The sequence below is a fragment of the Moschus berezovskii genome, chromosome 8 (assembly GCF_049115385.1).
Source record: "Moschus berezovskii isolate FMDL1 chromosome 8, NW_MosBer_1.0, whole genome shotgun sequence".
Classification (NCBI taxonomy): domain Eukaryota; kingdom Metazoa; phylum Chordata; class Mammalia; order Artiodactyla; family Moschidae; genus Moschus; species Moschus berezovskii.
In genome coordinates, this window is record NC_142467.1 from 100564627 (window position 1) to 100576676 (window position 12050).

Here is a 12050-nt window from a genome sequence, read left to right on the forward strand (position 1 = left end):
ACAGTGTTTGATAGAATATCACTGATTGGAAAACATGGATGTCACATCTCTAGAAAGAAACCCTGTAGTAGTTCAATTCCCAATATGTACCTTAGTTTTTTGTTTGCTTTTATTTTTCAAGTAAAATTAAGAATCTCGACCAACTTTTCACTTGGCTATTCTAGTTTTAAAGGATGAGCTACAGGCTGTGTGTTTTTCTATACCAATATAGTGCTTATTAAATATTTTTGTACCATGAGTAAAATTTGAGGTGTTTTGGGAAAAAAAAAAAAAAGTGCAGCCCTAGAAGCCCAACTGCAAAGTCTGAGTTTGCTAAAGAATGAATGGGGCCCCAATGGTAATAGAGCCCCTTAGGGAGTTCAGCATTGTGTCCTGAACCCCTGTTTCTATACTGACCCTTCTTGGTCTCCACAGCCTACACACTTACAGTCCAGTCCCCAGATATCCTGCCAGGCTAGGGGGAGGGGTGAGAACCCAGCAGGTTGGGATTTTACTCTTCTCCCCGTTGTAGGCTTGCAGAGGTGCCTCCCAGGCTCCCCAGGTTGGGGGCAAATCATTCAAACTGGCTCCGGAAGGAGTTCCCTGGTGGTTAGGACTTGGTGCTTTCACTGCTGTGCCTGAGTTTGATCCCTGCGGATCAAACTCAGGTTTGATCAAAGATCCTTGCACAGATCCTGCAAGCCTTGAAAAAGGGCCAGAAAAAGAAAAAAGTGGATCTGGAGACCCCAGATTCCAATTACCAGACAGCGGGGATGGCTGCCTAAGGCCCTGAACCCGCTCCCAGACTGACCAACAGACAGACAGACCCATGATCCTCAGCCAGCTCAGCGGGCCTGGCTGCTCATAGGTTTGGGGAAGCCTGGACCCCGAGATCTTCCAGCTCAGTGCAGGGCTGCTGCCAATCAGACCCTGTCTCTGGATCAAGGGGCCCCAGCCTTCCCAGCACAGCCCCCCCTTTGCCCTTGGCAGCCAGAAGACCTTCTTGGACTGCACCAAACTGGGTAACTAGGGACAGGCAGGCTGCAGCATGGGCAGGATGTGGCTGCCACTGTGTCTCCGCCACTGGATCCACGGGAAGTGGCCTCAGAGCTATGCAAGGCTTGGTCCCTCACGCAAGGAAGTATACAGGTAGGAGGGAGGAGAGGGCTGGGTCTCGGTCCTTATCGAGCACAGGCTGTGGCACAACGGTCAACCTTGCATGCTTCAGCTGAATGCCTCTCATCTTTAGCTTTCTCTCCCACCTGGGCTAGTGCAATTGCCCCATCTTGGCCCCAGCTTCTGCTTATGGCCACCCTGTCCCCTGAGTCTGTTTTTCCATCTCATGGCCAGAGGGCATGAAGGATTTTTTAGTTGTGGCACGTGGGGTCTAGTTCCCTGACCGGGGATCAATCCCAGGTCCCCCTGCACTGGCAGCATGGAGTCTTAGCCACTGAGCCATCAGGGAATTCCTGCCTTAATCACTTCTGTAGCCCCATCCCTACTCTAGCAAACGGAGCCATGCACACAGTGTTTGTTGAATAAATAAATAGGTAATTTATTAGTTAGTACTTGCCTTCTAAGGGCTATTGGTCAGCCTGAATGAGAAGGGTACAGGGAGCAGTTTCAGCTGCATTCAGTTGGTGCTCCATAAAGATTCTGGTGATTCCTACCAAGTGTCGTTTATGGCCCAAACTTTGAAGCTAGGCGTCCTTCAGCTCAGCTTCTGCCTTAACTGCTGATTTCTGTGTGACCCGGAGTAAGTGGCTTTCTTTTGTGCCTCAATTCCCACCTTTGCAAAAGACAGTTAATAATAATTGAGAACTGAGACTTCCTTGGTGGTCCAGTGGCTAGGACTCTGCACTCCCAGTGCGGAGGGCCCGGGTTTGATCCCTGGTCAGGGAACTAGATCCCACATAGCACAACTAAGAGTTTGTGGGCTGCAACTAAAAAAGATCCTACATGCTGCAATGAAGACCTGGCCCAGCCAAACAAATATTTAAAAAAAGATAGTTGAGAACTCATACAAACTGTCTGGGACCATGCCTGGTGGTGGTTTAGTCGTTAAGTTGTGCCCAATTCTTGCAACCCTACAGACTGTAGCCTGCCAGGCTTCTGTCCAGGGAATGGGATTTTCCAGGCAAGAATACTGGAGTGGGTTGCCATTTCCTTCTCTAGCTTGGGGGGACCATGCCTACCAGCATGTCAGTTCCCAAGACCCCTTCGCTTGCTATCCATTCAGCAAACCTTCACTGAATCCAGGCAACTCAGTGGTAATCCCCCAACTCTGGACCAGCCACCCTCCATTGTCCTATATGGCACCCAGTGGAGGGGACTCTTGGCCTGGGATCCAGCTGTGTACACTCGCCCAGAGCTGCAGCTCTCCCAGGGCCACACAACGATGCTCTAAGGGCTAGCAAGCCCCTCAGCAGCTGTGTAGACTCAGGCAAGCAAGGGACTTCGTTGAGCCTCAATGTCGTCATCGATAAATGGGGATAAGAATGCTTCCAGCCTTGCAGTGTGGTGGGAAGGAGTGAGTTCCTCGAAGGTGAGTAGCGTGGGCTGGGCAGAGTGTTAGGGTTTGGTGTTCGATTTTGTTATGATGCGCTGCCTGGGGCTATAGATGTAAACAAGAGGGAGAGAGTCCCTGTCTTCAGGGAGTAGATATGCTGGGAGAGAGAGGGACATTAGCAATCCCTTAAAGAGACATAACAATAAATCTTTAAGAAAGAGATGAGAGTGCTAAGACAGACCACCAGGAGGGTGAAATTTGCCTTGGATGTGCTTCTGAGGGAGGAAGGGTGAGTTGGGATGAGCTCTGGGAAGGATGGATGGAAGAGAGATCCAGGTGGAGAGCACAGTAGAGGCAATGGTTTGGAGGCAGGCCTGAGTTTGGTGTGGGGTTGCCAGGTGGTGCTAGTGGTAAAGAATCCACCTGCCAAGACATAACAGAGTCGGGTTTGGTCCCTGGGTTGGGAAGATCCCCTGGAGGAGGAGGGCATGGCAAACCATTCCAGTGTCCTTGCATGGAGAATCCTATGAACTGAGAAACCCGGTGGGCTGCAGTCCATAGAGTCACAAATAGTTGGACATGACTGAAGCGACAGCACACACACATGCACAAGTTTAGCACACTGAAAGAACAGCAAGGAACAGCACTACCATGTGATCCAGCCATCCCCTGGGCGGATACCCAAACCAAACTGTGATTCAAAAAGGTACGTGTACTCCTATGCCCATAGCAGCACCATTCACAATAGCCAAGACATGGAAACAGCTTAAATGTCTATCAACAGATAAATGGATAAAGAAGATGTGGTACATCTATATAGTGGAGTACTGCCCAGCCATAAAAAGGAACGAAATAATGCAATTGGCAGCAACATGGATGCAACTGGAGATTATCATTCTAAGTGAATGAAGTCAGAAAGAGAAAGTGTGGAATCTAAAATATAGCACAAATGAACCTATCTGCAGAATCAAATTGTGGCTGCCAGTGGGGAAAGGGGTTGGCGAGGGGCAGTGTGGGAGTTTGGGATTACCTGATGCAAACTATACATTTCGAGTGGATAGACAACAAGGTCCTACTGTATAGCACAGGGAACTATATTCAGTCTTCTGGGATAAACCGTAATAGAAAATAATATAAAAAAGAATGTGTATATATGTATAACTGAGTCACTGCTGTACAGCAGAAATTAGCACAACACTGTAAATCAACTCTACTTCGATTAGGGGCTTCCCAGGTGGCACCAGTGCTTAAGAACCTGCCTGCAATGCAGGAGACATACAGACATGAGTTTGATCTCTGGGTCAGGAAGATCTCCTGGAGGACCGCATGGCAACCCACTCCAGTATTCTTGTCTGGAGAATCCCATGAACAAAGGAGCCTGGCAGGCTACAGTCTGTGGGGTTGCAAACAGTCAGACATGACTGACGCGACTGAGCACACACACATATACATACTTCAGTTAAAAGAACAGAAAAGAGGGGATCCCCTGGTGGTCCAGTGGCTGAGACTCTGTGCTCCCAGTGTAGGGGGCCCGGGTTTGATCTCTGGTCAGGGGACTAGATTCTGTTAATACATGCCATAACTGAGATCCACATGCTGCAACTAAGATCTGGTGCAGCCAAATAAATAAATAATAATAATAAAAAGAAAGAACAGTGAGGAGGCCAGGGTGGCTGGGGCAGAGAGAGCAGGGAAGAGTTGCAGAGATATAGAGGTAGGCAGAGGGGATGGTGGGGCGCAAGGTTTAAGCAGAGAAGGACCATGTTCTGGAAGCAAGTTCTGGATCCACTTAAGTTGGAAGGGCTCACAGGAAGAACTAGCATTTATTGAGTACCAGCTATGAACCAGGCAGTGAGCTAAGGGTTTTCTGTTTAACCCACCTCCCTCCTACCCAGGGATCCTGGAATACCACGCTTCCCACTGTCTTTCACCCCAGAGGTGGCAGCAGCTTCCTACAAGTGCCAGTCCCCAGGCCACCTCATTGTCTCCTGCTTCCAAAAAGCAGCCCTGGTCTGCATTAATTCTCTGTTTTGAAAGGCCTAGAGCAGTTTTTTTTCCCCCGATTGAATGTTGATGATTTTGCAGGTAAGGAAAGTGCAGCCCAGAGAGGTTGAGTAAGTTGCCCCAACTCACACAGTCAACAGACGGCAGAGTCAGTATTGAACCCAGCCAAGGTAGGATGGAGTCCCTGGCTCCAGACTCCACTGCTCTCTCCCTCTTAAAATTTTATTTATTTATTATTTAATTTTGGCTGTACCGGGTCTTCATTTCTATGCGAGGGCGTTCTCTAGCTGCAGTGAGTGAAGGCTCTTCTCTAGTTGTAGTACGTAGCTTCTCATTGCAATGACTTCTCTTGTTGCAGAGCACAGGCTCTAGGCTGTGGGGTTTCAATAGTTGCGGCACTTGGGGTCAGTAGTTTTGGCATGTGGGCTTAGTTGCCCCTCAGCATCTGGGATCTTCCCGGACCAGGGAGCAAACCTGTGTCCCCTGCATTGGCAGGCAGATTCTTAACCACTGGACCACCAGGGAAGTCCAGACTCCACTGCTCTTGACTCATCTCTCTGTCTCCAGCCCCTGTGCTCTCTGGGCTGGGCTGCATGGCTCTCCACCTTCCCAATCACCTCTGTTTGGCTACTGTTGCTCCTTCTACATCCCTGCCTTGGAGTCTGCCCTGCTTATTCTCTCCAATCGCTGTGTGCTGCTTGCAAGCACTTGGCACCCATGGTCCTCTGGTGTTGAGCTGGTAGCCCATCCTCCAGTCAGCAGGTGAAGACGTCCACTCTGCTAGTTCGGTGTTGTGCGTGCGTGCGAACTCGCTTCAGTCATGTCTGACTCTTTTCAATTCCATGGACTGTAGTCTGTCAGGTTCCTCTGTCCATGGGATTTCCCAGGCAAGAATACTGCAGTGGGTTGCTGTTTCTTCCTCCAGGGGATATTCCCGACATAGGGATTGAACTCTAGTCTCTTATGTCTCCTGCATTGGCAGACAGGTTCTTTATCACTAGCGCCACCTGGGATGAGAAGTGTCAGTGCAGCCCAAAGGCATGAGCTGAGCATCACAGATAGACACATGGATGCACGCCCCTTGGAGAGATGCAGGAAGACAGGCTGAGCAAGGCGCTGACCATGCACACTGGGTCCAGCAACCAGGGACGCAGGGACAGCCAGTCAGATCTCCAGAGTCCTCCCTGCTCTTCAGGACACCAGGCCCAGCCCCAGCTGTGGGGGTCAAAGCACACATTTATTGAGCATTCACTCTTTGCCAGGCCCTGCTCTTAAGTGTTTGATAGGCACTAACTCGTGGCTCCAACTTGAGAAGGTTCTACTTGCCTTGAGAACCCCATGAACAGTATCAAAGGGCAAAATGATAGGATACTGAATGAGGAATGCCCCAGGTCGGTAGGTGCCCAGTATGCTACTGGAGCTCAGTGGAGAAATAACTCTAGAAGGAATAAAGGAATGGAGCAAAAGCAAAACCAATACCCAGCTGTGGATGTGACCGGTGATAGAAGCAAGGTCCGGTGCTGTAAAGGGCAATATTGCATAGGAACCTGGAATGTTAGGTCCATGAATCAAGGCAAATTGGAAGTGGTAAAACAGGAGATGGCAAGAGTGAACGTCGACATTCTAGGAATCAGTGAACTAAAATGGACTGGAATGGGTGAATTTAACTCGGATGACCATTATATCTACTACTGTGGGCAGGAATCCCTTAGAAGAAATGGAGTAGCCATCATGGTCAACAAAAGAGTCCGAAACGCAGTACTTCGATGCAATCTTAAAAATGACAGAATGATTTCTGTTCGTTTCCAAGGCAAACCATTCAATATTACAGTAATCCAGGCCTATGCCCCAACCAGTAATGCTGAAGAAGCCGAAGTTAATTGGCTCTATGAAGACCTACAAGACCTTTTAGAACTAACACCCAAAAAAGATGTCCTTTTCATTATAGAGGACTGGAATGCAAAAGTAGGAAGTCAAGAAACACCTGGAGTAACTGGCAAATTTGGCCTTGGAGCACGGAATGAAGCAGGACAAAGGCTAATAGAGTTTTGTCAAGAGAATGCACTGGTCATAGCAAACACCCTCTTCCAACAACACAAGAGAAGACTCTACACATGGACATCACCAGATGGTCAACACCGAAATCAGATTGATTATATTCTTTGCAACCAAAGATGGAGAAGCTGTATACAGTTAGCAAAAACAAGACCAGGAGCTGACTGTGGCTCAGATCATCAACTCCTTATTGCGAAATTCAGACTTAAATTGAAGAAAGTAGGGAAAACCACTAGACCATTCAGATATGACCTCAATCAAATCCCTTATGATTATACAGTGGAAGTGAGAAATAGATTTAAGGGACTAGATCTGATTGATAGAGTGCCTGATGAACTCTGGACGGAGGTTCGTGACATTGTACAGGAGACAGGGACCAAGACCATCCCCATGGAAAAGAAAGGCAAAAGAGCGAAATGGCTATCTGAGGAGGCCTTACAAATAGCTGTGAAAAGAAGAGAGGTGAAAAACAAAGGAGAAAAGGAAAGATATAAGCATCTGAATGCAGAGTTCCAAAGAATAGCAAGGAGAGATAAGAAAGACTTCCTCAGTGATCAATGCAAAGAAATAGAGGAAAACAACAGAATAGGAAAAACAAGAGACCTCTTCAAGAAAATTAGAGATTCCAAGGGAACATTTCATGCAAAGATGGGCTCGATAAAGGACAGAAATGGTATGGACCTAACAGAAGCAGAAGATTTTAAGAAGAGGTGGCAGGAATACACAGAAGAACTGTACAAAAAAGATCTTCACGACCAAGATAGTCACGATAACATGATCACTGACCTAGAGCCAGACATCTTGGAATGTGAAGTCAAGTGGGCCTTAGAAAGCATCACTACTAACAAAGCTAGTGGAGGTGATGGAACTCCAGTTGAGCTATTTCAAGTCTTGAAAGATGATGCTGTGAAAGTGCTGCACTCAATATGCCAGCAGATTTGGAAAACTCAGCAGTGGCCACAGGACTGGAAGAGGTCAGTCTTCATTCCAATCCCAAAGAAAGGCAATGCCAAAGAATGCTCAAACTACCGCACAATTGCACTCATCTCACACGCTAGTAAAGTCATGCTCAAAATTCTCCAAGCCAGGCTTCAGCAGTATGTGAACCGTGAACTCCCAGATGTTCAAGCAGGTTTTAGAAAAGGCAGAGGCACCAGAGATCAAATTGCCAACATCCGCTGGATCATGGAGAAAGCAAGAGAGTTCCAGAAAAACATCTATTTCTGCTTCATTGACTATGCCAAAGCCTTTGACTGTGTGGATCACAATAAACTGTGGAACATTCTGAAAGAGATGGGAATCCCAGACCACCTGACCTGCCTCTTGAGAAACCTGTATGCAGGTCAGGAAGCAACAGTTAGAACTGGACATGGAACAACAGACTGGTTCCAAATAGGAAAAGGTGTACGTCAAGGTTGTATATTGTCACCTTGCTTATTTAACTTATATGCAGAGTACATCATGAGGAACGCTGGGCTGGAAGAAGCACAAGCTGGAATCAAGATTGCCGGGAGAAATATCAATAACCTCAGATATGCAGATGACACTACCCTTATGGCAGAAAGTGAAGAGGAACTCAAAAGCCTCTTGATGAAAGTGAAAGAGGAGAGTGAAAAGGTTGGCTTGAAGCTCAACATTCAGAAAACAAAGATCATGGCATCTGGTCCCATCACTTCATGGGAAATAGATGGAAAAACAGTGGAAACAGTGTCAGACTTTTTTTTTTTTGGGCTCCAAAATCACTGCAGATGCTGATTGCACCCATGAAATTAAAAGACGCTTGCTCCTTGGAAGGAAAGTTATGACCAACCTTGATAGTATATTAAAAAGCAGAGACATTACTTTGCCAACCAAGGTCTGTCTAGTCAAGGCAATGGTTTTTCCCGTGGTCATGTATGGATGTGAGAGTTGGACTGTGAAGAAAGCTGATTGCCGAAGAATCGATGCTTTTGAACTGTGGTGTTGGAGAAGACTCTTGAGAGTCCCTTATACTGCAAGGAGATCCAACCAGTCCATTCGAAAGGAGATCAATCCTGGATGTTCATTGGAGGGACTGATGCTAAAGCTGAAACTGCAATACTTTGGCCACCTCATGCGACAAGTTGACTCACTGGAAAAAACTCTGATGCTGGGAAAGGTTGGGGGCGGGAGGAGAAGGGGACGACGGAGAATGAGATGGCTGGATGGCATCACCGACTCTGTGGACATGAGTTTGAGTGTACTCCAGGAGTTGGTGATGGACAGGGAGGCCTGGCGTGCTGTGATTCATGGGGTCACGGAGAGTCGGACACAACTGAGCGACTGAACTGAACTGAACTGAACTCGTGGCTCAGATGGTAAAGAATCTGCCTGCAATGCAGGAGACCTGGGTCCTACCCTTGGGTCTGGAAGGTCCCCTGGAGAAGGGAATGGCTACCCACTCCAGTATTTTTGCCTGGAGAATTCTATGAACAGAGGTGGCTGGCGGGCTACAGTCCATGGGGTTGCAAAGAGTTGGACACGACTGAGCGGCTAACATTTTCACTACTTTCACAACTCATGTCATCCTCAGAGTAGCCCCATGACATAGGGGTTAGTAGCATCCTTTTATTTCTTTTTTTTTTTTTACTTTTTGGCTACTCCACTCAGCATATGGGATATTAGTTCCCTGACCAGGTATTGAACTCATGCTCCCTGCAGTGGAAGTGCAGTGTGTTAACTGCTGGACTACCAGAGAAGTCCCAGTAGCATCCCATTTTATGGAAAAGGAAACTGACGCCCCAAGAGACAAAATCACTTCCTTAGAGTCGCACAGCAGTATGTGGCAGAGGCAGCATTCAAACTCAAGGCCTGGTGGTTCCTGTTTTAAACCACTGAGCTGGACCTCCTCTCATAGAATGAGTCAAAGACACTCCCAGCTGCAGGGAGGACAGATGGCCTAGCCCAGACTGGGAGGCACAGTGCTGACCCAGTCCTAGGGATCCTGAGAAACCAAGACCAGGAGACAGATGGAGCTTCTGGGGGAAACCCGGGCTCCCTGAGTCAGAGACAGGACCCATCTGCCCCCAGCTACCCCTCCTGTCATTCCTTCCCAACCCCGAGTCTCCACACAGCGTCATGCTCAGTGTGGCATCTACAGGAATCATGAAGGCTGGCCGAATCTAGTTGTCTGTGTGGCTGGGGGGCTTCCCTGGCAGCTCAGTGGTGAAGAATCCGCCTGCCAATGCGGGGGATGTGGGTTTGATCCCTGAGGGGGGAAGATTCGCCTGGAGAAGGGAACAGCAACACACTCTAGTATTCTTGCCTGGAAAATCCCATGGACAGAGGAGCCTGGTGGGCTACAGTTCATGGGGCTGCAAAAGAGTCGGACGTGACTTAGCAACTAAACACACACATGTGTGTGTAGATCTGTGTGTATGTGTGTGTAGATGTGTATGCATAGATGTGTGTAGATATCTGTGTGTGTGGATAGATTTGTGTGTGTAGATATGTGTGTGTGTGTCCCTTCAGTCAGGTTTCCTGGGAATGGGTGCCCCTGGACTGGAGTGTGGGCATCTGGGGTGCCCTTTCCTCAGCTGGGTGCAGGATCTGCAGCGGACGAGGGCAGCCTGGCTTTGGACGGCTGGAACCAGGGCCCTAGCAGATGGACCCGTCTGGCACAGACGCGGGGACATGTGGCGCTGTCGGGGTTCCCTCCAAATGCCCCCTGGAGCGCAGGGCGGGGGGGGCCGGCCAGGCCCCTCTCAGCCCTCTTCCTGCCTCAGGAAGGAAGGCCCCAGGTGAGGGGAGCAGGAGGAGGGGACCCGAGGAAACAGATGGGCCCGCGGGGCGTGGGAGCCTGTGACCTCTGACCCCGCAGGCTTGCGCAGCGGGGTGGGAACAGGCCAGGCAGGCAGCTCCCAAGGCCCTGCTCCAAGAGCCCTGAGTGGGGGGAGGGTCACCCGAGGCCCACAGAAAGAGGCATGCTGTCCCTCCTCCCTCCAGGGTTCTGTGCCAACCCCAAGCAGGGTCCGAGTGGGCAGCTTGGCCCTGGCACTGTGAGCACCCCTCTCTCTGGCAGACACGAGGTGGCTGTTCCCCCCCTCCACGCCCTGCTTCAGCTGTGCCCACCTCCTGCCAGCCGGGGAGCCAGCTGGGAACCTTGGTGCCAGGGGGGGCCCCTGGAGTCCCTGCCCCCTCCTGGGCAATGCCAGCCGGCCCCCACCCCCACCCCTCAGGCCCAGTAATGGGTGGGTAATGAGTGCTGGGGGAGAGGGGAGGGGCGGGGGATGCAGGTGCCACAGGCGCTGGCACGGGGGCCGATAATCAGGTTTGCCAACGCCATCTGTCACCGCGCGAGCATCTGGGGCTCAAGGTGACCCTGTCACCCTCAGTTACAATTATGAGTTTGGCATCTGTATTAAAGCCCGCCAGCCGGCCAGGTGGGGGAGGGCTGGGGTGGGCACGGGGGTGCACGGTGAGCCCTGTCCCGGGGGTCCCGTTCCCAGGGGCTGCATGGCTGCCAAGGCACAGGCTTCTCTGTGCCTGGGAGAGCTCGTGTGTGTGTGTGTGTGTGTGTGCATGCCAGCCTCTACAATTCTGTGAGCGTTATCTGTGTGCGGGGCTGGGAGTCCTGGCTTTTTGTGTGTCTCTGGGTGTGGTGGTTGTGTGTCTGAGCTTAAGGGGGGTGGCCAGAGCTGGGGGGCAGCGCTGAGATCGTGTAGGTACACAGATGGGTGTGTGTTCAGGTGCTGGGAGGAGTGTGTGGCAGTTCTGGGTGACGGTGTGTGTCAGGGTGAATGTGTGATGGGGTGTGTGATGGTGTGTGTGTGTGTGGTTGTGCATGTGTATCTGAGGGTGTGCGGTGCTGTACCCCTGATGGTCAGAGGCTGTACGTCTGGGCATGTGGGTCTGTGCAGAAGATCCTATTGAAGTGGTGTGTGTGTATGTGTGCGTGTTTGAAAACGCACTGGGGCAGCAGCTGGGAGAGGCTCCGTGTGCTCAGCGCAGGGCTCCTCTCCTGCCCCTTCAGTGTGTTCCTGTTCTCAAAGCCACTGCTGCCAAGGCTCTAACGTAGGGGACTGAAGAAGGCAGGGAGGTGGCTCCGAGGGACACCCCGTGTTCTTGGGTCTGGATTCTGGGTCCTCGATTATTCTTTCTTTTTGTTTGTTTTTGGCCATCCTGCACGGCTTATGTGATTTTAGTTTCCCAGCCAGGGATTGAACTCGGGGCCCTGGCAGGGAGATCATCACGTCCTAACCACTGGTCTGCCAGGTAATTTCCCACTGGGCCCTTGATTCTAGATTCTGGAGGACAGGATCTAGATTTTTGGATTCTAGATTGTGGACACTTGAACCTAGATTTTTATTTTTTAATTTTTAGAAGTGATTTTGTTTATGTATTATTTTTAGTTGTGCTGAGTCTTTGTTGTTGCACAGGCTTTTCTCTAGTTGCGGAGATGCGGTTTGCAGGCTTCTCACAGAATTGGCTTCTCGTGTTGTGGAGCATGGGCTCTAGGGCATGTGGACTCAGTATTTGTAGCTCC